Below are 21,984 nucleotides of genomic sequence, written 5' to 3'. Positions count from 1 at the left end.
TGGATTCCTTTAGAATTGGATCAGCAGGAAGTGCGGCTGGCTCGTGGCCCCCCCTTGAGTCACACCCTCCAGCTCTCCTTCCCCGTCCAGCCCTCTAGGTCCCTGTGGCAGGAGAAAGCAGGGTTTAGGCGGAGGCTGCTACAAGCCTGGTCTGGCAAAACACAAAGCTAGGGGCGGGCAGGGGCCTTGGGAGTCACGTTCGTCCAGTGCCTGGGACCCTGGAAGCTCTCGAGGTCAGCACGCAGGGGTGAGCCTTGTCTTTATTCAGGGGACAGGTTCCCAGAATGAGAGGAATTTCCAGGCCCATTCCCCATACTGGCAGGCCCCGTGGAAGCAGTTGATTAGATGCAAGATGTAATGATTTACATATAATTTAAGAGCCTCCCCCAAAATATATACAGAAAGAAAATTTTTGCAGTGCCTAAGACTGAACTCAGAGCATGTGCACGCATGCGCATACACACAAACACACACACAAACACACACACACACACACACACACACACACACACACACCCTCTCTCTCTCTCTCTCTCTCCCCAAAGGGCTATATCCCTACCTCTAGATGCCATTTTTTTTTAATTATTGAATCATCGTGAGATACAGTTACAAAGCTTTCATGTTCTAGTTTCAATGACAGAATACAATGTACAATGATAGAACACCCACCCCTCCACCAGTGCACATTTTCCATCACCAATGTCCCCAGTATCCCCACCCCATCCCACCTCCCTCCTGCCTCTATGGCAGACAATTTCCCCCATACTCTCTCTCTACTTTTGGGTATTATGGTTTTAGATGCTATTATTACTAACAGCCTATATCTCCTTTTTGTTTGTTTGTTTGGTTTTTTTGGGGGGCCACACTCCATGCAGTGCTCAGGGGATCATCTGGGATGCCGGGGACTGAACCCGGGTCAGCTGCATGCAAGACCAAATGTAATATCACCCACTGTAATAGCACTCCGGCCCCCGATGTCTCCTTTTATTCTCAAAATATTCTGCTTTGGAGAAGAAATTCTCCTCACCCTCCTCTTCCTGGCATCTTCGGCCTTCACACGTGAGCGCCGCACCTGCCCAGCCCTCCGTCAAGTGTTTTCCTCCCCGGCGTCACCACCATGCTGTCACCTGGCATCTGTGTAGACCTGCGGGGACAGGAGGCCCTCTTTTTCCTGAAGGAACCCTCTCTTTGTACGGTGGGCGGAGATGTGCAATAAGAACGGTAAATTCCAGGGGCCAGACTGAGCACTGCAGGTAGGGCACTTGCCTTGCACATCACTGACCCACGTTTGATCTCCAGCATCCCATTCGGGTCCCCCTGAGCCTGGCTAGGAGTTAATTCCTGAGTGCAGAGGGGGCGGGTGTAAGTTCCAAACCCATATACAGCACAACCACCACAAGGTAAAATTCCTCAGTCAGGAGAGTTAAGGCGAGGGGTGGGCGTGAGGGAGAGAATCCCGCTCCTCCGACTCAGGGCAGGCGATGGGGAGACCACGGCGAGGTGACAGGGCCAGACTCCTGGCGACAGAGACCGCACACACTCAATGCGCGCAAGTGAAGGTTTTGCATACAGGAGGCCCGAGTCTGACCACTAGCACAGCACAGTCCCCAGGGCACGGCCAGGAGTGACTCCAGAGCACCGAATGGAGAGCAGCCCCCCAGCAGGATAAGGCCCTCAAATCAAAACCAAACAAAAAAAACAGGCTCCAATTATGGAGCAGTCTACAAAACAACTGCCCTCACCTCTCCCCAAATGACAAAGTCACAAAGGACAGGTGAAGGTTAAAGACATGCCTGCCCCACCCCCTCAAGAGCAAGTGGGTAGGGCTTGTCTTGCACACGGCACATCCAGGTCCCCAGGTTCCATCCCCTAAGGTTCCCCCCCAAGCACCATCAGAAGAAATTCCTCAGTGCAGAGCCAGGGGTAACCCCTGAGCATCACCAGGTGTGGCCCCCAAGCAAAACCAAACAGAAAGACATGCTCGGCTCCAAGGAGACTGAATATCTAAAAGCAGTGATGAGAGCTTGGTGCAGGGTTTTTTGGGGTTTTTTTTGCCAGAGATGACCGGCAAGGCAAACCCTGTGGCAGCTTCCTCGTGCAGGTTCAAGTATTTATCAGGATTGATTTCTCATCTCAAAAATTCACGATACAAAGGCCAGTATCAGGACGCGAGGGTGTTCGGGAGATCAGGGCAGCCAGGACGCTTGCTGTGCATGCAGCCAACCTGGGTTCAATTCCTGCTACCGGACAGGAATTGAACGGTCCCCCAATTCAATGGTTCCCCGAGCCCACCAGGAGTGATTCCTGACTGCCAAGCCCGGAGGAATCCCTGAGCACGATGGGGTGTGGCCCCCAAACCAAAACACTGTATCACTGTCATCCTGTTGATCATTTGCTCTAGCGGGCCCAGTAATGTCTCCATTCATCCTAGCCCTGAGATTTTAGCAGCCTCTCTTTACTCGTCCTTCCGAACGGTGCCGTATTTGAGGCTATAAAACCAAGCTCCCGGAAGCGCGAGGCCGCTCATCTGATAGCCTAGTTCTACCTCTTGGAGAACCTGTCAAGCTACTGAGAGTTTACTGCCCGAACGGGGGAGAGCCTGGCAAGCTCCCCATGGCGTATTCATATGCCAAATACAGTAACAATGATGGGTCTCATTCCCCCTGACCCCAAACCAAATAATAAATAAAAATAAAGAACAGGGGCTGGAGCGAGTAGGGCGTTTGCCTTGCACGCGACCAACCCGGGTTCCATTCCCAGCATCCCATATGGTCCCCTGAGCACCGCCAGGGATAATTCCTGAGTGCAGAGCCAGGAGTAACCCCTGTGCAGAGCCAGGTGTGACCCAAAAAGCAAAAATAAATAAATAAACAAAATAGAAAGAAAGAAAGAAAGAAAGAAAGAAAGAAAGAAAGAAAGAAAGAAAGAAAGAAAGAAAGAAAGAAAGAAAGAAAGAAAGAAAGAACATGATACACCTGTGTAGCAAAGTGTCCATCCCTTTTAGGAAATACACTGACGTGTTTGGGGACCAAGGAAGACTAGAAGTGAGACTGAAATAGTTCAGAAAATAGAGAGGAGAGAAAAAAAAAAAAACGAATGTCACGGTAACATTTGGGAAATCTGGGTGAAGGGGACATGGGAATTCTTGGTTCTATTCCTGCAGCTTTCCAATTAAGTTTGATTTAGGTCAAAATTAAAAAGTTGACACAAGAAAAAAAAAAGGTTCAGAGGCAGTTCTTTATAAAAAGAACTGTCCTCGGCCCGGCAGGGGTGGCTGCGGAGATCCTTACTAATACCAATAATTACACAGCTCCCATCCGGAGTGCGGACTGTGAAGAGCAGCCACCCCTGAGAGCTGCCAGGAGGGGGAAAGCATCCCTGCAGCCCAGGAAGAGTCTGCTGGGGAGCAAAGGAGGCGGACTCGGAGCTCACGGCCTCTGGGAGGCAAGGGGACAGCTGGGGGACAGAGGTCTGCTCTGGGGCTTGTGGCACGGCGCCAACATGCCTTCCTTTGAGTCCGAGAGTGGCGCGGTGTGCTGCAGAAAGACCCTGTAGGCTGCGGGGCGGAGGCCAGGCTGGAGGGAGGGGCCGTGAGGAGTCCCGGCTGCCTCCACCCAGCGCCTCCCGGACAGCTTCCCCCAGACTTCCAACAGTAACCACGCGGCACCACGAGGCCGGCCTCTGCTCTGCAGTCCATCCGAGACTAGGCACCGGGGGTGGACCTGGACCTTTCACCAAGAACCTTGGCTTGACGGGGCGGGAGCGAGAGCATAGCGGGGAGGGCATTTGCCTCGCACGCAACCAGCCCGGGTTCGATCCCCAGCATCCCAGATGGTCCCTTGAGCATCACCAGGAGGAGGGATTCCTGAGTGCAAAGCCAGGAGTAACCTCTGAGCACCCCGTGAGATGTGACCCAACAAGTCAGAAGGGGAAAAAAAAAAAATACACCTTTGTTTGAGATCTTCACCCAAGGGAAGCGCGGGCCAGGGGCTGAAGTCACGGTGGAGTCCCTTGCCACCCGACAGCCATCCAGCCTGGCCCCTTCATGGCCCTGCCTCTGGGGAGCCCCACAGTCTTCACCCAGAGAGTCTGGACCCGGCACTGCCACCACTCACCCACACAACTCGGACCACCGAGCGCCGTGCTGATGTGGCAGAGCAGGAGGCCCAACCATGGAGGGAGGGACTGACCAGGTCACCTCAGTCGGAGTGGGTGTGCCCTCTTCGCCCACTCTGGATGGAACCCCGACGGCCACGAGCTTCCAGAAGCAAAACCCAGGTACTCCGGTTCAAGGACTAAGACTCCAGCCACATGGCAGCGGCGGAGACGGGGCCGGCCCTTCCCCCTTGGGGTCCCAGCTGTCACGACCACCACACCTGCCTGTGGGCACCATCTCAGCGCATCGATGGCCTTGATCCAGAGACTCCCAAATGAGTCGCAAAATGGATTAGCTTCCTACAGAGACGTCTCTGGACCCCAACCATTTACGATTTTAGAATTCCAGAAGCATACACACGACCTCTCATGATATTCATAATTAGCAACAGAAAATAAATTATCGAGCATCTGCCCCTGGCAGGCAGGCTCGAAGGGTGGTGGGAAAATTTTGAAATAATGGTGGTGGGAAGGTGTAATGAAGGTGGTGGGATTGGTGCTGAAATACTGAATGTGATCAATTAAGGTGAACAAACTGAATGAAAATAAAATTTTTAAAAAATAAATGAATGGGGCTGGAGCAATAGCACAACAGGTAGGGCATTTGTCTTGCACGCGGCCGACCCGGGTTCAATTCCCAGCATCCCGTATGGTCCCCTGAGCACAGCCAGGAGCAATTCCTAGTGCAGGAGTAACCCTGTGCATCGCCGGGTGTGACCCCAAAAGCAAAAAAAAATTTTAAATTTAAAAATAAAGGGAGGTGGGCTGGAGCGATAGCACAGCGGGTAGGGCGTTTGCCTTGCACGCGGCCGACCCGGGTTCTAATCCCAGCATCCCATATGGTCCCCTGAGCAACGCCAGGGGTAATTCCTGAGTGAAGAGCCAGGAGTAATCCCTGTGCATCGCCGGGTGTGACCCAAAAACAAACAAACAAAAAAAAATAAAGGGAGGTACCCTGCCACAGTGGCAGGGTGGAGTGGGGGGAAATGGGACTGGGGAGGTGGGAGGGATGCTGGGTTTACTGGTGGTGGAGAATGGGCACTGGTGAAGGGATGGGTTCCCGAACTTTGTATGAGGGAAACATGAGCACAAAAGAGTATAAATCTGTAACTGTACCCTCATGGTGATTCACTAATTAAAAATAAATAAATTAAAAAAATAAATAAAGGGAGGGACTGGAGTCCCCTGTTGATGTCAAAGGGCATCCCTAGCCAGGTGTAACACAAAGTCTTCTAGACATTTCATTACAAAGAAAAAGGTTCTCATTAGCCTTGGGACTAACTTTGCCGACTGTTCAAGTGAGAGCCGAGGACCACTCCCCTTGCCCCCGCCCCTCACTGGGCCTCAGGTCTCCCACCCCATCTCAACACAGGGCTGGTGGGATTAGGACAGTCCTGGGGCGAGCAGGCACCATTTAATTCCCCTGGGGGCTCCAAAAACTTGGGGACAGAAAACTCACTTTACACGACACACTGTTTAAATGGTGACTGAACACCTGTGTATCCGGATGGTAAATCGTGGACCTGAATTTTCCAGAATTATTCCAACTTCAAATCCTGTGTTAACTTTCCACATAAACCATCAAATATGGCTCAAAAATTCCACTGGCTCAGTATCCAAACAACACTCTCCAGGCCTCCACTTGCACGAAGCAGAAGCACAAACACTGTTGTTGCTCAGATGACAGATCCCAATCTCTGGCACAGAAAGTATGGCATGGGCTGGAGAGATAGCACAGGGAGTGGGCTTGGTGATACTGGAGCAGAGCCGTGAGCACAGCAGGAGAAAGGGAGGGAGGGAGGGAGGGAGGGAGGAAGGAAGGAAGGAAGGAAGGAAGGAAGGAAGGAAGGAAGGAAGGAAGGAAGGAAGGAAGGAAGGAAGGAAGGAAGGAAGGAAGGAAGGAAGGAAGGAAGGAAAGAAGGAAGGAAGGAAGGGCTAACAGCAGGAAAGCAGGCCAGAGTAACAGGGATTTGGACATTTGCCTTGCATGTGACCAACCCCAGTTCGATTCCTGCCTCTGCCTATGGTCCCTGGCCATAAGTGGGGAGAATACCAAGAGTGACCCCTGAGCACAGAGCCATGAAGAAGCCCTGAGCAATGCTGGGTGTGGCCAAAATTCCCCCAAAAGAAATTTTTTTTTTAAGTTGGGCTCAGTGCCTAACACCCAGCTAGCGCCGTGTCCGTGTTCAATAAGCAGACAGCGCTCTTGCCTCAGCGACAAGCAGCAGCACGGTGCTCACCCAGACGATGCAGGAGATAGCCCAGGGGTGAGTGAGCCCAGACCCTGTGAGCGCGGGCTGGAGTCGGGGATCAGCTGCATCGGGCAACACCGCAGGAAGCAGGTGATGGGAAAGAGTCCCACTCCCCACTCCTCACACAGGGTCTTCTTGGTGTTTGCTTTTGCATTAGGTTGGGTGGGGACACCACGCCTGGCAGTGCTCAGGGCTGACTCCTGGCTGTGCTCAGGAATCATTCCTGGCAGGGTTCAGGAGACCGCTTGAGATGCCGGGGATCAAACCAGCTGTGTGCAGGGCAAGCATCCTGCCTGCAGTGCTACCACCCTGCGCTTCTCTCTGTTCTAAGTGCCATCTTTCCCTATCTGCAAGGCTGAAGTCAAAGGCCAGAGACTCTTCAAAGCGTTCTCTGATTGATGCCCATGAGAAACGCCTGCCTCCACGGATATCTCTTGCATCTAATTTTATCTTTTCTGTGTGTTTTTGGGCCACGACCAAAGGTGTTCAGGGGATACTCCTTGCTCAGTACTTGAGGTTGCCCCAGGTGTGTTCAGGGGGGGCAAGAGACACCGGGGCTCAAACCTGGGCCTGCTGCATGTAGGGTATGTGCACTCTCCCCCTGAATAACCGCCCAGCCAAGGTTGTTCACCTTTCTTTTGGCAAGGGGGGGAGGGGGGTGTTGTTTTTGGGCCACACCAGCTGTGCTCAGGGCTTATTCCTGGCTTTGCACTCAGAGATCCCTCCTGGCGGGCTCAGAGACTATATGGGGGGAGGGCAGCAGTGGGCAGGGATCCAACCTCAGTCAGCTGCACCCTACGTGCTGTACTATCGCTATGACCCCTAGTGTTTTTTCACCTTTTAAAGTTATTAAACAGAACTAGGATATAGTTTAGGAGTCTAGGCTCTTGACTTGCATATGACAGACCCTGGTTTGATGCTGCAGCCATGTGGTCCACCGATCACAGCCAGAAGTAGCCTGAGTCACCACTAGGTGTGGCCCACCACACACACACACACACACACACACACACACACACACACACACACACACACACACACACACACACACACACACACACACTCTAAAACAGTTATTAGAGACAGACAAAAATCTGTACATACTCATGGGTCTTCTAATTCCACCATGAATCCTTCCAAAACGGAGTTTCAGCTTTTTTCTCCATAGCCCTAGGCTCTGAACATATTATAGGCTCAATAAATGTCTGGACTTAAGTGAAACCTAAGCCCCCAGTCTTAACCTGGAGGCAGAAGGTGACTCCAGCCAGCCAGAAGCACGGGCAGGAGCAAGATCACTAGGTCTTGGAGCCCAGGAGCAGATCAGATTTCAGCCAGGGGCCTTCCGAGCACTCCCCTCAAGCAGATGAAAGGGGACCCCGGTGAAGGTCAGGGCCCTCGAGCCGGCCAGTCGCCCGGCCGCAGAACTGCAGACCAGAGCCATGCGGACACCGACTGGTCCCCTTCCATCCCTAGTGGAGCTGGTAAGAAAAGGCCAGGCTGTGTCACCCGCTCCAGCCTGTCAACGCCAGGGCAAATGCCGAGTGCAGGGCATTCCACCCCTCCACCAGACCCTGGGAAGTGCCGAAGACAACTGGTTTTCCAGGAACTCATGTCCCAGGGAAGACGGAACGCTGGGATGACGGTCAGCGGGCACCTTCCTACGGTAGAGAGGGAAGACCCATAAATCCCAGGTGCCCTTCTATGCTGCCACAAACCCTGAGGGCTGGGGGAGGGGAGAATTAGGGTCTGGGTCCCTGCGATCCCCAGGCCTGGTGGGAGACACCCATTCGAGACAACAGAATCCCTCTGACACCCGGAATGGAGGCCCAGGAGGTCCCGGCCGTGTCCCTCCTGTCCCTGTCCCCACGCCACCAAGTCAAGCTCTGTTCCCTTATCTGCAAGGACATGGGGGGGGGGGCAGGGAAGTAGGAGGGGATGACTTTGAGGTTAAACAATGCAGGTGACTCCAAGTTCACAGGCAGCCAGCAAGGCGAGGCCTCACTCCACTGAGATCAATGAAATCCCAACCTCTTCCAGGGACCAGGACAGGTCCAGACTACTGACGCCCGCAAGGCCACGCACAACGCGAGTACTTTCTCTGTGAGAACCCGCGGAAAGGAGGGGTCAAAGTCTGGACCTGTAGTAAAGCAGGGTGGTAAACCTGGGTTGGCCTCAGTGTTGTCACCTTGGGTCCCTTCTCCTGCCTGGCGCTGTCAGACCCTGCTGGCGGGCCCCACGTCTGGCTGGATGTGCTCCCCTCACAGGGCTGTTCCTCCAGGCACCCTGGTTTCCTGAAGCTCACGGGTCTCCTCAGAGTCCCCGACCCAGCCCCGGAGCTGCCTTGGTGGAGCCGCTCAATAAATGCTTGGTGAACGGAATGCCCTCAGTAACTTTGGCCTTTTATACTCCCCCCACCCACACACACCACACACCCGCTAATGTCTAATTTGCATGCAGGAGACCCGGTTCGGAGACAGCAAATCGCCCGAGACAACTCGGGATCAATACAGGGCATTAGGCATGTTTCATTCTACGCTAATCCGCGGCAAATTGGTATTCCATTAACCGTACGTGGGATTTATGGGAGTTCGCTATCAACTAGAATATTTAACTAGAACAACCTACCCTCGGTCTGGTCATAGCTTATTGTTGTTAATTTTCAACCAGTCCATCTGAGGAGAAAAGGCCTCCAGCCTGCAATCTCCTTTCCATCCTGCCTTAATCATCAGGAGAGGCATCTGTTCGCAAGTGCCGAGACAACAAAGGGCTGCTCGAGGCAGAACACGAGAGCCTGCCCCTGCCGTCACAGCAGCTGCACCACAGACTGCGCGGCAGACTGTTCATCTGTGAAATGGGAAGAACACCGGCCCACGTGGAGACGGGTACAGAGTACCATGAGCTGCTGCACCCCGGATGAGCTCTGCAGTTCACCAGGCTTTACAAAGGGTTGGGGGGGGGGGAGAGATAGGGTCTCATGGTACTGTGGACTGGGAAAAACACTGTCTGGACCCAAACCGGCCCCAAAGTCACCATCACTGTCACTGTCATCCCGTTGCTCATCGATTTGTTCGAGCAGGTACCAGTAACGTCTCTCATTGTGAGACTTATTGTTACTGTTTTTGGCATATCCAATACACCACGGGTAGCTTGCCAAGCTCTGCCGTGCAGGCGCGATACTCTTGGTAGGTAGCTTGCCGGGCTCTCTGAGAGGGGCGGAGGAATCAACACGGGTTGGCTGGGTGAAAGGCGAACGCCCTACCGCTGTGCTATCGCTCCAAAGGCACCAAGGCATTTAATATACTGGACCCAGCCGAGGAGCCCAGAAAGCGCGCGTGCTGCCGGGGTCCAAGCTCAGAGCAGGGATAGGCCCCCCAGGAGGAGAGGCTGACAGCCAGGCTGACTACAGAAACAACGGCTTGATAAGAACTTGAGAAACAGATCCCCAGAGGAACAACGCTTTTCCCCATGAAAAAGCCCAATCAACTCCAACTTGTGTCACAGAATTCCAGACCAAGGCATTACAGGGGGAAAAAAAAAGAAAAGAAAAAACCCAATGCATAACCCCATCCGTAAGTGACTGAGTGCCTTCCCCACTCTCTCCCAGCCAAGGAAGAAGCGTGGTGTTCATCCTCAGGCGCGGAACATGCTCTTGTTCTCTCTCGAACCCCACCCCACCCCTCAGTCCCCAAATAAACTTCACTGTTTGGTTCTTTCCGAAAGTTCTCTTCTGTGAATGAAGAACAAAACATTCCTGGGTGGAAGTAAGAATCAACCTTCCGGGGCCGGAGCGATAGCGCAGAGGGTAGGGCGTTTGCCTTGCACCCGGCCGACCCGGGTTCAGTCCCCGGCATCCCATATGGTCCTCCAAGCACCGCCAGGAGTAATTCCTGAGTGCAAAGCCAGGAGTAACCCCTGAGCATCGCTGGGTGTGACCCAAAAAGCAAAAAAAAAAAAGAATCAACCTTCCCCTGCTACAAAGGCTAGCACTGTGCTCAAGCCGGGGCTTCCCCTGCTCCCGGAGAGACGCAGGTATGTAAGAGTGAAAGTGAGGGGCTGGAGCAATAGCACCGCGGGTAGGGCGTTTGCCTTGCACGTGGCTGACCCGGGTTCGATTCCCAGCATCCCATATGGTCCCCTGAGCACCGCCAGGAGTAATTCCTGAGCACAGAGCCAGGAGCAACCCCTGTGCATCGTTGGGTGTGACCCAAAAAGAAAAAAGAGAGAGAGAGAGAGAGAGTGAAAGTGAACCTCAGCCACAGCTTGATCGCTTTCCCGAAGGGCTGGTGGAACGCTACGCCGTGTAGATGCTCATGGTGGATTTTACCAGTCAGTCCCAAACTCTCCCAGGCATTTCCCAAGTCCCCAGAGTGGGGTTGTCGCCCTCAAATTTTCTCAAAGCTTACCACCTTACTTATCCCCACTTCACTTACATCACCTACAACACTTGTCGAGATGGCCAGGAGGCAGGTGACCAGTGACCAAAGCTTGGTTATCATACTGAAAACCACCTCAAGAGTCTGGTGACTAATGACTGAACACAGGAAGGTTTGGAAATGGAAAGAGGAGAGCGGGCAGGAATTATTTTACTTCCCAAGGGGCACTTCCAACTGGTTCAACTGAGAAAGGGTGGCGGGGTATGACATCTATTGGGTAGAGACCAGCAACGCTGCTTCCATACCCTCCAATGCTTAAGACAAGCCCACGGCATGTGATTACAAAGCCCCCAAAGTTAACGGTGTTAGTTAAGAAAGCCTGCCCCTCTCTGGTACTGCATGATTCTCTGTACACCACCGGAAGTAGACCACCAACACTGGCAAGTGTGGCCCCAACCAACCGCCCCCTCAGCCCTCCAAAAAAGCAGAAAAGAAACCCTGACCTTACTAATAACTAGTCATTGGGTGGGTGGGAGGGGAGGGCCGCGGGAGGAGCCTCTTTAGAACAGATCTTTTCCCAATCAGGTTTTACTTCCTCACATATCTGCTTAAATATTTGCAAGATGGATCACCTTGCAAACAGCTCTTTTGTAAGTAAAGTCGAACTGCTTTAACTTCTGGAGTTTCCTGAATGTATAACACGGTTTTCTCTCAAAAAGATGCTCTCCGAGCATAACCGGATGAAATTATTTTTCCAAAGCCCCTGACTTTAGCTTTTGGAAAAGCTCCTGGGCACCAAGACAGGGTCTTTCGCCGTCACCAGGCCCCCAAGATGCTTTCATAATTCTAATTTCCTGATGAAATGGGAGCCACGAGGGTCTCTAAACGAATTAAATTCGCATCACGCCAACTGCTCGCCTGCTTCGTGCCGGGCACGATGCCAAACTCCTCCACATAATTTATCCCACTTAATCCACCCAACAACCCTGCGAGGTGGGCATTATTACCGGCTGTTTGCAGGGGAGGAAATTGAGGATCAGACAGGTTAAACGAGTCGCCCCAGGTCACCAGCTGGCCAAGGGGGGGGGGGGCGGAGGCCGGCGTGGCACCTAGGTCTCCAGTTTCCAAGTCACAAGCTCTTTCCCCCCCGCCTCGGAAAACCCAGGTGTCAACTTGTCTCAACTTCCCATAAATGTTTAAGGCATCTACAACAACTTCTCAGTAAACTTTAGGTGGCCAAAGTTGGAAATTTCCCGGGGGTGGGGGTGGGGATGGGTGGTGGGGAGGGCGATGGGGCAGGTGGGGGGAGGTGATGGCTGGAGAATCTCGCACCTGTGACACTCCCCCCGCGCCGTGCCGCTGGCCGCTGTCTCGCCGCAGGTACCAGATAAGTCGGCCCGTGCGGCCCGCGGAGCGGCGAGGGCTGGGCGGCGCTGGAGTCCGTGCCAGGCCCAGGAAATGCCATCTCTGAAAGCGACAAGGTCTACGGGCGCCGCGCTCGGCCGGCTCCCCGCCCGCCGTGCGCCCCTTCGGGCCCCGGGCCGCGGTGGCGGCGGCGGCGGCGGTGGCGCCGGACCCTCCGGAGGGGGTGGCGGCCAGCGGGGACTCGGCGGGGCGCGCCCGCCCTGCCCTGCCCGGGTCGGAGCGCACGCCCACGCCCCGCCGCCGCCGCTGCCGCCGCCGCCTCGTCCCCGCCCGGCCGCGTCCCCCCCACCCACCACCACCACCCCGGCCCGGCCAGGTGAGCGCCGCCCGGGGCGCCCCCCGCCTCTCCGCCCCGACGTGGCGCCGGGACCCCGCGTGCGCCCGTCCGTCCGTCCGTCCGCCCGCCCGCTCGCTCACTCGCGTCTCCAAGCGCCGGGGGAACGCGTGGGGGCGGGGCGGCGCCGAGCGCGACCCTTGCCCGCCACCGCCACCGCCACCCCCGGCTGGCCCCGCAGCGCGCGCCCCGCCCGCCCGGGTCGCGCCGGCCCGTACCTGCGGCATCCGGGGGCGCGGGGCGCCCAGGTAGGTCGCGCGTGCGGGCGGCGCGGAAGCTCGCTCGCTCGCGGCGCGACCTGGCCGCCGTCTGAGCATGCCCAGTGCCGCCCGCGGGCGGCTCCCGCCGGCCGGGCTGGCCGCGACGGGCCCGTGCGGCGGGCGGGCGGGCGGGCAGGCAGGCGGGCCGGGGGCGGGCGCCTGGGCAGCCGTGCGGGGCATCCCTCCCCACCCCTACCCCCATCCCCCCACGCCGGCGCTCCGGGGCCCGCAGGGGCGGGGGAGGGGGGCGCTTCTCCGCGCCTAGCTCCGCGCACCCTGCAGTTCGCTCGCGCGCATGCACGCAGGCGGCGTTCGTGCCCGTCTGCTGGTGGGGGGACCTACTGTGTGGCCGGCCTCCCCCCCACCCCCCGTGGGAACTCCGTGCCTAGGAAGGCCAAATCGCTCCCGCTCAAGAAATCTTTCAAGTGACAAGGACAGAGGGAACTGGAGGGGGAGAGGGGGGGCCTGCTGACTCCCAATCCAGTGCTCTTTCCCGTTCACTGTAGTTTAAGCCTCCCGGTTTAAAACTTTCTGCCGCAGAGGGACGGGGTCCCTACCTGATCTGCGCGCCTGCTTGCCGCCTTCCACCTCCTCCTGCCCGCAGCCCATCAGCCCCTTTCTGTCCACGGAACGCGCAGAACTTGACCGCCTCTGCACATTTGCATACGGCCTTCCCTCGGAGGAGTGGGGCAGCATTGCCCAGCCTGACACGTGGTGGGCACCTGGTCGCCGCACGCGTGTCCCCCTCTCCCAGAGACCGCCACTGACCACCTTTCTAACTCTTCCGGCTGCTTCTGGACACTTTTCCAGAGCCTCGCGGAATTTTCACCACAGTTTCATTCAACAAATCCTCATTGATCACCCATGCTGGTTTGTCTCGTGGACATGGATTTTTTTTTTCCCCCTTTTTTTAAATTCCCGTCTGCAGGAGGAGTTTGGGAAAAGAAAGGGGCCGGCAACAACAGCCAAGAAGCCGAAAATAAACTCTTTTTAACGGTCTAGTAGTGAGGTGAGAGGTTTTGTGGAAGAGCAACAGGGTAATCAGATCTGGGCGGGGGCGAGGGGGAGGGAGTGCAATTTTCAATGAGAAAGTCAGATCGAGTCCTTGACAGGTGACACCGGGGTGACACTTTAACCACGGAGATAAACTGTGACAGGGAAGGGCCTTCCTGGCGGAGAGGAGAGCGCGGTGCCAAGACCCTGGGGAGCAGGGATGCTCAAGCAAGGGCATGGGCACGGGGTGGTGGGGGGGGTCACACACGGGAGAGGAGGTCGGTCGCTGACGTTTTGTCCGCTTTGCTCCTGGGCTGAGTAGCCCTGCCTGCCTGACCTCCCCTGCAGTGTCCGCGGCTCCGCCAGCACCGCCCCGGCTGCACAGTCGGGGGCTCGAACAAAACTATTTGTTGAATGAATCATGTGCAGGAAGAGATGGAGAGAGAGAGAGAGAGAGGGAGAGAGAGGAGAGGAGACGGCCGGAACCAGCCAAGCCCAGGTCCGGGGCGGGGGGTGTGGAAGGGGGAAGTCCGTGGCCCGAGGGCCGTCCGGCCGCCCGGGCAGCGCCCGGAGGTACCTCGCTCGGGTCCTAATCCGTGCCCTGATCGAGTCGCTAGTCCCAGAGGCGCGCCACCGCCGCGGGCGCCGCCGAGGCGTCGCGTCGGGGGATTCCGACGAAGCCCGGGAGTCCGGGGGTGGGGGGGTGGGGGGGACAGGACCCGCCCCGCGCCCCGCGCCCCGCCCCGGCCTCCGGTAGCCCAGAAAACCTGGAGCCCCGGCGGCCGCTCTGCACCGCGGGGACGGGCGGGCCGCGCCACTGGGCATGCTCCGAGCCCCGGGGCTCGCAGGGAGGGGCCTCCTGGCTGGGCGGGGCGGTGCCCCCCCTGGCAGAGCCCCGCCGGACACCCCCTCCCACCTACACACACGCCTCCCGCCCCTCTGGATTCGCGCCCGCCCCCCTACCGCCCCCCGTAGCCAGGTGGGAAATACACGGAAACGGGCAAGGGTGATCTTCGGTTGCTGTGTGTGATCTGGGTTTTCAGCCCTCTACCCCTCTCTGTGCCTCAACAGCTAATTCACTGCTTCACCTCTGTCCGGGTTGCGTGTGGGAGATGGAAGGAAAGGACGGGGGTGGAGGTGTAGGCGTTCCAGATTTATTTTATTGGGCCGAGGAGATGGCGCAAAGGTCTGGAGTGCACGCCAGAACCCCGGGTTCAACCTCCTGCAAAACATTTCCCCCCGGACCGGTGTGACCCCCTAAACCAAATGGGAACGAAACGAAGCCGAGAAAGGATTCCTTTCTCGAGCGCCTGCTTCATTTGTTCGCCTCCTTCGTGGAGGTTTCCCGGATGCGGAGATAAGCAGAGGTTTGCAGCCGTGAATTTTGTCTCTGAACCCACCCTACAGACATTGGTTTAAACACTGATTCCAAATCTGAGCTGAAGAATACTCACACGCCTAAAAAAAGACATAAGTGCTCTTCTAATCTTGAGTTTCAAATCACTGTAATGGAACAGGAAAGAAGACATTATCCCCCAAATTGGGAACAATGTACAGAAATAGAAGCGGTGAGGCTGGAAAGATAGTGCAAGGGCCGCCCTTGTCCTTTCATACTTTGCACTCGGGCGGCCTGAGTTCGATCCCAGGCAGCACCTGATACTTGAAGGACCTCCGAGTAAGCCCCTGGTGGCATAGCTGGCTGTGCCCCGCCCAGCAACTAAATAGAATAATAATGAGTTTATTATATTTGTCAAAATAGCTGCTATTTTACAATAAATGATCAATTATGATACAATAGGTGAAAACTCACAGTACAGTATTATGTGGAAGAAAACCTGAACGCACAAATATATACTATAAAGATTGTACATTTGCCAATCAAAGAAGAAAATACGGAGAAAAGTCAGACATTGAACAATGTCAATTGTTTGGGTTTTTTTCTATTCTTTTTACTTTTTTATGAGCGTGGATTTTCTTTTCGAGTTTATTAATGTCACATCATTCTGTTCACGATAATGCACACCTCGAAGTTCACATTTAAAATTATTAACTTTTAGGACCAGAGAGATAGCAGCTGCTGACCAGGGTTCAATCAGTCTAGACACAGTACATGATTTCACCGGAAATGTTGCTGAGCACAGAGCCAGGAGTAAGCTCTGAGCACTACTAGGTGTGCCGTTCGCCAAAAAAATAGCACTGTACTGTAGCACTGGCATCCCGTTGTTCACCGATTTGCTCGAGTGGGCACCAGTAACGTCTTCATTGTGAGACTTGTTGTTACTGTTTTTGGCATATCAAATATGCCATGGGTAGCTTGCCAGGCTATAAAAAATAAATAAATAAAAAACCCTGGCAGGGCTTGGGGAACCATATGTGGTGCCAGTAATTGAACCTACATGGGCCACATATAGGGCCAGCACCTTACCTGCTGCATGATCTCCCCAGTCCGAATTCTTGACTTTTGTGTAAGTGAAGTATTACTATTTCTAAGTTAGAGTCTGCTCAATACTTTATGTATCTTTGTCTTTAAGTGAAGCTCTACAGAGTTAGTACTTTTAGCTTAATTTTGTGGAGTTGGAAGCAATTCAGGAGCTGGTCGTATTGATAAGAGTCAGCATCAGAGGGCCATATAATATTAGTCCAGCGGGTAGGGTATTTGCCTTGCAAATGGCCCACCCACCCAGGTTTAATCCCTGGCATTCCATATGGTTCCCCAAGCACTGCCAGGAGTAATTTCTAAGTGCAGAGCCAGGGGTAACCCCTGACCATCACTGGGTGTGACCCAAACAGCCAAAATTAAAAAAAAAAAAAAAGTCAGGGTCAGGATTTGAATACAAATAGGTCTGGCTTTAAATCCAGGGTATCGGGATTTATAATATACTGCCTATCTATACTGTCTCTTTGTGTCGTAACTTAACCATGTATCCATTATTAGAGAAAACGTGTGTCTTTTCATTTTGTGTCTGTTGCCTCATTTTCCCATTCCTTTTTGGTGTGCTTGTAGGCTCCAAGTTATTTTTAAATGTTCCGGTCTCTAGTTTCTGTTTTATTCTCAGAGGCAAAATGTTAAAGTCCATCTTTTTAAGTTATTGCACCTGGAGTGATAGCCTGTTATTATCAGCAATGACAGTTGATTTTATACCCTAAGTTCCCAAGCCTTATGCAAATGAGGCTTTTGATGGACATAGAGTCGTAGTTTATGGTTGAACCCAGGCAAATTCGAAAGCAAATTGAGACAGTCAGGAATAAGGCTGCGCCAAGTCGGATCAAAAGGCCAGTCTAGAGAGAGTAACCTCTGATAGATTACTGTCAGGATTACAACAAAATGGAGACCAGAGAGATAATTCAGGATATTTAATACCTGCTTGTCTTGCATGCAGCTGACCCAGGTTCTATCCCTGTCACCCCGTATGGTCGCCCAAGGATTGCCAAGGATTCTGAGCACAGAACCAGGAGTAAGCATAGGCAGGTGTGACCCCCAAACAAATAGAAAATCATAACATAATAGACCTCCATGGTGGGGACTTCGCTATGGTGAAAAGATCCAGAGCCAATAAAGTCCTAACATTTATTTGCCAAGAAAAAGCTGGGACCCTAGGGGAAGGCCTTTGACTGGTGAGAATCTCTCCCTGGGAAGAGGGCTGGTAGCCTGTACCTGGCCCAGAAATCCAGAAACTGCTAAACAAAAACTGCACATACAAAAAGTCAAAAAGTAATTTCATTAGAGAGGGACATATGCCACAAAGCAAATCTGCGTTCCGGGTAATGAATCTGATTCATACAAGTGAAGAGAAAGAGACCAGAGATCAGCAGCTGAGCACAGTTATTAGCAGCATTCCCAGAAGCTGCCATTTGTGCGGAAAATCTGGTGCCAGGCAGTGCACATAAGCAATTGGCTACAGGCACTTGTAGGAAGAGTTTCCTGGAAGAAGTACTGAGGATTGTCATTTACATGCCGACTCTGACTCCGGAAGTCTGGACACCATGTGGATGGTCCAGTGATTTACAGGGTAGGCTCCCAACTGAGACGCTAATGCTCATCAATTATTTGTGCTGTTAATGCAAGCTCAGAAAGGGCCCAAGAATTCCCTAATACATGGGCAAATGGTACACTTAGAAGGGCAAGTAGAAAGACATACAAGTGGAAAATTGCATACCTAAGCTATGATTTTAGCTGTGAATTACGAGAATTACTGAGCCATATACAACTGTCCTTTTGTAGATCAACAACGGTTGATCAGCATCTTCCTCTAGTTCAGGTTAGTGCCTACCTGTGCATACACTCAGAAAGAAATTCTAGAAAGGTCGGCACCCAAATATTAATGGTGATTATGTCTGATTACTGTATGTATGCAGTGGGAAAAGTAAAAAGGTACAAACACTATTTTTTTTTTCTTTTTGGGTCACACCCGGCGATGCACAGGGGTTACTCCTGGCTCATGCACTCAGGAATTACTCCTGGCAGTGCTCAAGGGACCATATGGGATGCTGGGAATCGAACCCGGGTTGGCCACGTGCAAGGCAAACGCCCCTACCCTCTGTGCTATCGCTCCAGCCCCCTACAAACACTATTCTTTTGTTTTTGTTTTGATTTGTTTGGAGAACACTTTCAGCCGTGCCGGAGCATCAAGTGATGCCAGAAATGCCGGGGGCTTCCACCTGGGAAGCAAGTATTCCATCCCTCTGCGATATCTCCCTGGTCCCCCAAGCTGTCTCTATTTCTTTGTATTTCGTCACAGATTTTTAACCCCTATGGAGGGGGGTGAGATTCTTCTGGATTTGAGGCTACACCCTGTGGTGCTCAGAATTGACTCCTGGCTCTGTGCTCAGGAATCACTCCTAGTGGACTCAGGAGATCCTATAGGGTTCTGGAGATCGAACTTGGGTCTGCCACATGCAAGGCAAGAACTTTATCTGCTGTGTTATCTCTCTGGCCCTTGGAAGTCTTTATTTTTTTTGGGGGGGGGATCACACCCGGCAATGCACAGGGATTACTTCTGACTCTGCGCTCAGGAATTACTCTTGGCAGTGCTCAGGGGACCATATGGGTTGCTGGGAATCGAACCTGGGTTGGCCGCGTGCAAGGCAAACGCCCTTTCTCCAGCCCCCTGGAAGTCTTTTTTTTTTTTTTTTTTGGCTTTTTGGGTCACACCCACTGATGCTCAGGGGTTCCTCCTGACTGCACTCAGAAATAGCTGCTGGCAATGCTTGGGGGACCTGTGGGAATGATGCTTGGGAATCAACCTGGGTTGGCCGCACACAAGGCAAACGCCCTCCCCACTTCACTATCACTCCATCCCCTTGAAGTCCTTTTTCAAAACCATTATAGGGGCCGGAGCAATAGTATGGTGGGAAGGGTATTTGCCTTGCATGTGGCCAAACCAGGTTCCCATATAGTCCCCCAAGCACCACCAGGATTAACTCCTGAGTGCAGAGCCAGGATGAACCCCTGAGCATCGCTGGGTGTGACCCCCCAAAAAACTATTTAAAAGTGTTTATTTTAAGTACCATGATTTAAAATACTGTTAATGATAAGGTTTCATGCATTCAATGTACCTCCCCACCTCTCTTCACCATAGTAAGTTCTGAAGACCACTTCTCAGGTTCTGTTGCCTTTGGACAGTTATTATTCCCTGACTCTGTTTCTTTATATCCCACAGAGGTCATTCTGTATTTGTCCCTCTCCTGAGTAACTTCATGCAGCCAGTTTCTTAAATGTCATTTTACAGCAAGTGCGTCTCCTTTAATTGCCAAGAAAAAAAAAATGAAACAAAGTTAAAAGGTGACTAAATTAGGCTGAAGAGGGACTATAGAGCAGGTAAGGGCACTTGCTTGCATGCTGTCAGCTGGGATTCAATCCCTGGCACACTTATGGTTCCTTGAGCCCCACCAGGAGTGATCCCTGAGTGCAGAGCCAGGAGTAAGACCTGAGCATAGGTGAGTATAACCCAAAAAAAACAGGGGGCGGGGGGGGGGGCGCTAACTTTGAAGCCTAATGTAATCATAGAAAAGAAATGAGTTTCCATTGCCAATTATCACTGCTGAAAGAGAAAAGGCATTTGAATGGAGAAAAAAAAAAGATGAAGAAATATAGCATGAGAATGGAAATGGAGATGGGGTTGCTCTTCATTCATTTTCACCCTATAAGTATTTAGTATTTAGTATGCTGGAGCCATAGCACAGCAGATAGGGCATTTGCCTTGCACGCAGCTGACCCGGGTTCGATTCCTCCATCCCTCTTGGAGAGAGAGCCTGGCCAGCTACTGAGAGTATCCCATCAGCATGGCAGAGCCTGGCAAGCTCCCCGTGGCACATTCGTATGCCAAAAACAGTAACAACAAGTCTCACAATGGAGACGTTACTGGTGCCCGCTCGAGCAAATCGATGAACAACAGGACTATAGTGCTACAGTGCTAAGTATTTGGTACCGACTCCTGTGTGGCCAGCACTGCTCTCAGATCGTGGAAGACATCACCAAACAAAACAAAAGTCGGTCAAAACAAACAACAGTCTGCTCTCTTGAGCATTTGTTTCAATAGGGGAAGCCACATCAAGAGCATCAAACACTGTAAATAAGCCAATGCCACTGTATTTGAAGAGAACCAGGCAAGGGTAGCGGTGGTGGGGGGGAGGACTCATAGAGGTGGGGTGAGTAAGGAATTGCAATTTTAAACTGGATTAAGACTTTTAATCACTTAGGCAAACACTTAAGCAAAATCTTGAAGGAGAGGAAGTTGTTATTTATGCAGATAGTTGAGGCAGTGTCTTCTAGGCAGAAGGAATTACCAATACAAGGTCCTTAAGAGCAAGGGGGGTGGGGCGCAGAGAGAAGAGACTGGGGGGTGGAAGGAAGAAAGGAGAGAGTGGTGGGGGATGAAATCAGAGATACCAAGGGCTGAAAGCCCTTGAGTTCTCTAGTCATCATCTCCAGGAAGGAATCAGCCTTTCTGCGAGAGTTAGGCACAAGTGAAGTCTAGATGGTGGCTGCAAAAAGGGTTTGTCAACACAGTTTTGACCCTAGAGATCAGGAAGTGGAAAAGGACCTTATAAGGTCCTAGAAATCCTGGGGTCTGCTCCCAGCCCCCAGCACATGACAGGGCACACACATCTGCTTCTTCTCACCTGTACATCTGGCCTATATTGTACGAACTACGAGTGATATAAATATCCAAATGGCCCTGGCAGTAAAAAAGGTGGCTCACTTCATGTCTTGATAGTAAACACAGATTTGAATGAGGATCTGAAATCAGGGAACAGCCCTCTGTGATAAGAGAATGTGCCCCAGCAAACAGGTTGTGCCTTTCCCCATCATGCTTTTGAGCTACACCCAGTGTATGCAGGAGCTACTGGGGGTTCACTACCTGGTTACTTGGTGGGCCATGTGATGCTGGGAATCAAACCCAGGGCCCTCTTGTGCAAAACTTGTGCTGCAACCCTTTGAGTTCTCTCCCAAGCCCTGCATGCTGTTACTACGACAGAAATGGAAAGATAAAGTTAAGAATTATTGCCGAGAATTTTCAGACTTGACAACACTGGAATATGGGTCTGGGAGGCCCTGGGAGATGGTTTGAAGGGTTTGAGCACATATTTTGCCTGCTGGAGTCCTGGGTTCAATGTCTGAGCTCAGAGTAGCCCCTCCAGTACCAGCAGATGTGATCCCCACGCAAACAAAAGAACACTTGTATGAACCATCTGGAATACATACAACGGAGTCAGAAAAAACATGCTTCGGGTACAGCATTGTAGTTTGCAACAGGACCGAAAGGACCACAGTAGACTCATGCATGAGCCATCACGTAGATTTGTTGTCACATGAAAAACATGGAAACGTAGGTCAAGGAGCTTTGAGATCCTGCTTTAAAGTAAAAGCAGGGAGGGTGTCCCATCAACATAAGGCTGTCGCTTTAGAAGCAAAGAGAGGCAGCGAGAGTGCGGAATGGAAGTTGGCTGACAGAACTTAGGCGAACAAGAAATTTAAGCAAAAGCCTTCCCTGAAAGGACCGGTGTCATCTTACAAAACCCCAAGAGAATGAGTCTGTCCAGTCTCCTTAGCACACCTGCCAGGCTCCATAATGGAAAGAGCGGAGGGAGAGAAACGCCTAGAGACAAGAGATTAGCCATAGAGAAGTCATAGCTTTGAAAAAGAAAAAAGAAAACAGGGGGAGGGCAGTGGAGAGAGTGTGCAGTGGGTA

At 52.8% G+C, this 21,984-nt stretch overlaps 1 protein-coding gene across 3 annotated transcripts in view; it reads right to left on the bottom strand.

Annotated features, from left to right (window-relative positions):
* The window catches only part of PTPN3 (protein tyrosine phosphatase non-receptor type 3), a 131,085-nt gene extending 116,606 nt beyond the window's left edge, over positions 1-14,479 (bottom strand). Inside the window, exon 1 of one of the 3 annotated variants that reach the window (XM_055146631.1) lies at positions 14,370-14,479. The gene's annotated coding sequence lies outside the window, so the exon portion shown is untranslated. Of the gene's footprint in view, positions 1-12,757; positions 12,901-13,356; positions 13,374-14,369 lie in introns of those variants that run through there. The other 2 variants (XM_055146617.1, XM_055146623.1) reach the window with 2 other exon arrangements.
* Positions 14,480-21,984: the final 7,505 nt, after the last annotated feature.

Source organism: Sorex araneus, chromosome 1, assembly GCF_027595985.1.
Source record: "Sorex araneus isolate mSorAra2 chromosome 1, mSorAra2.pri, whole genome shotgun sequence".
NCBI lineage: Eukaryota > Metazoa > Chordata > Mammalia > Eulipotyphla > Soricidae > Sorex > Sorex araneus.
Note: the sequence above shows the minus strand (reverse complement) of the source record. Positions and strands in the feature narration are given on the sequence as shown.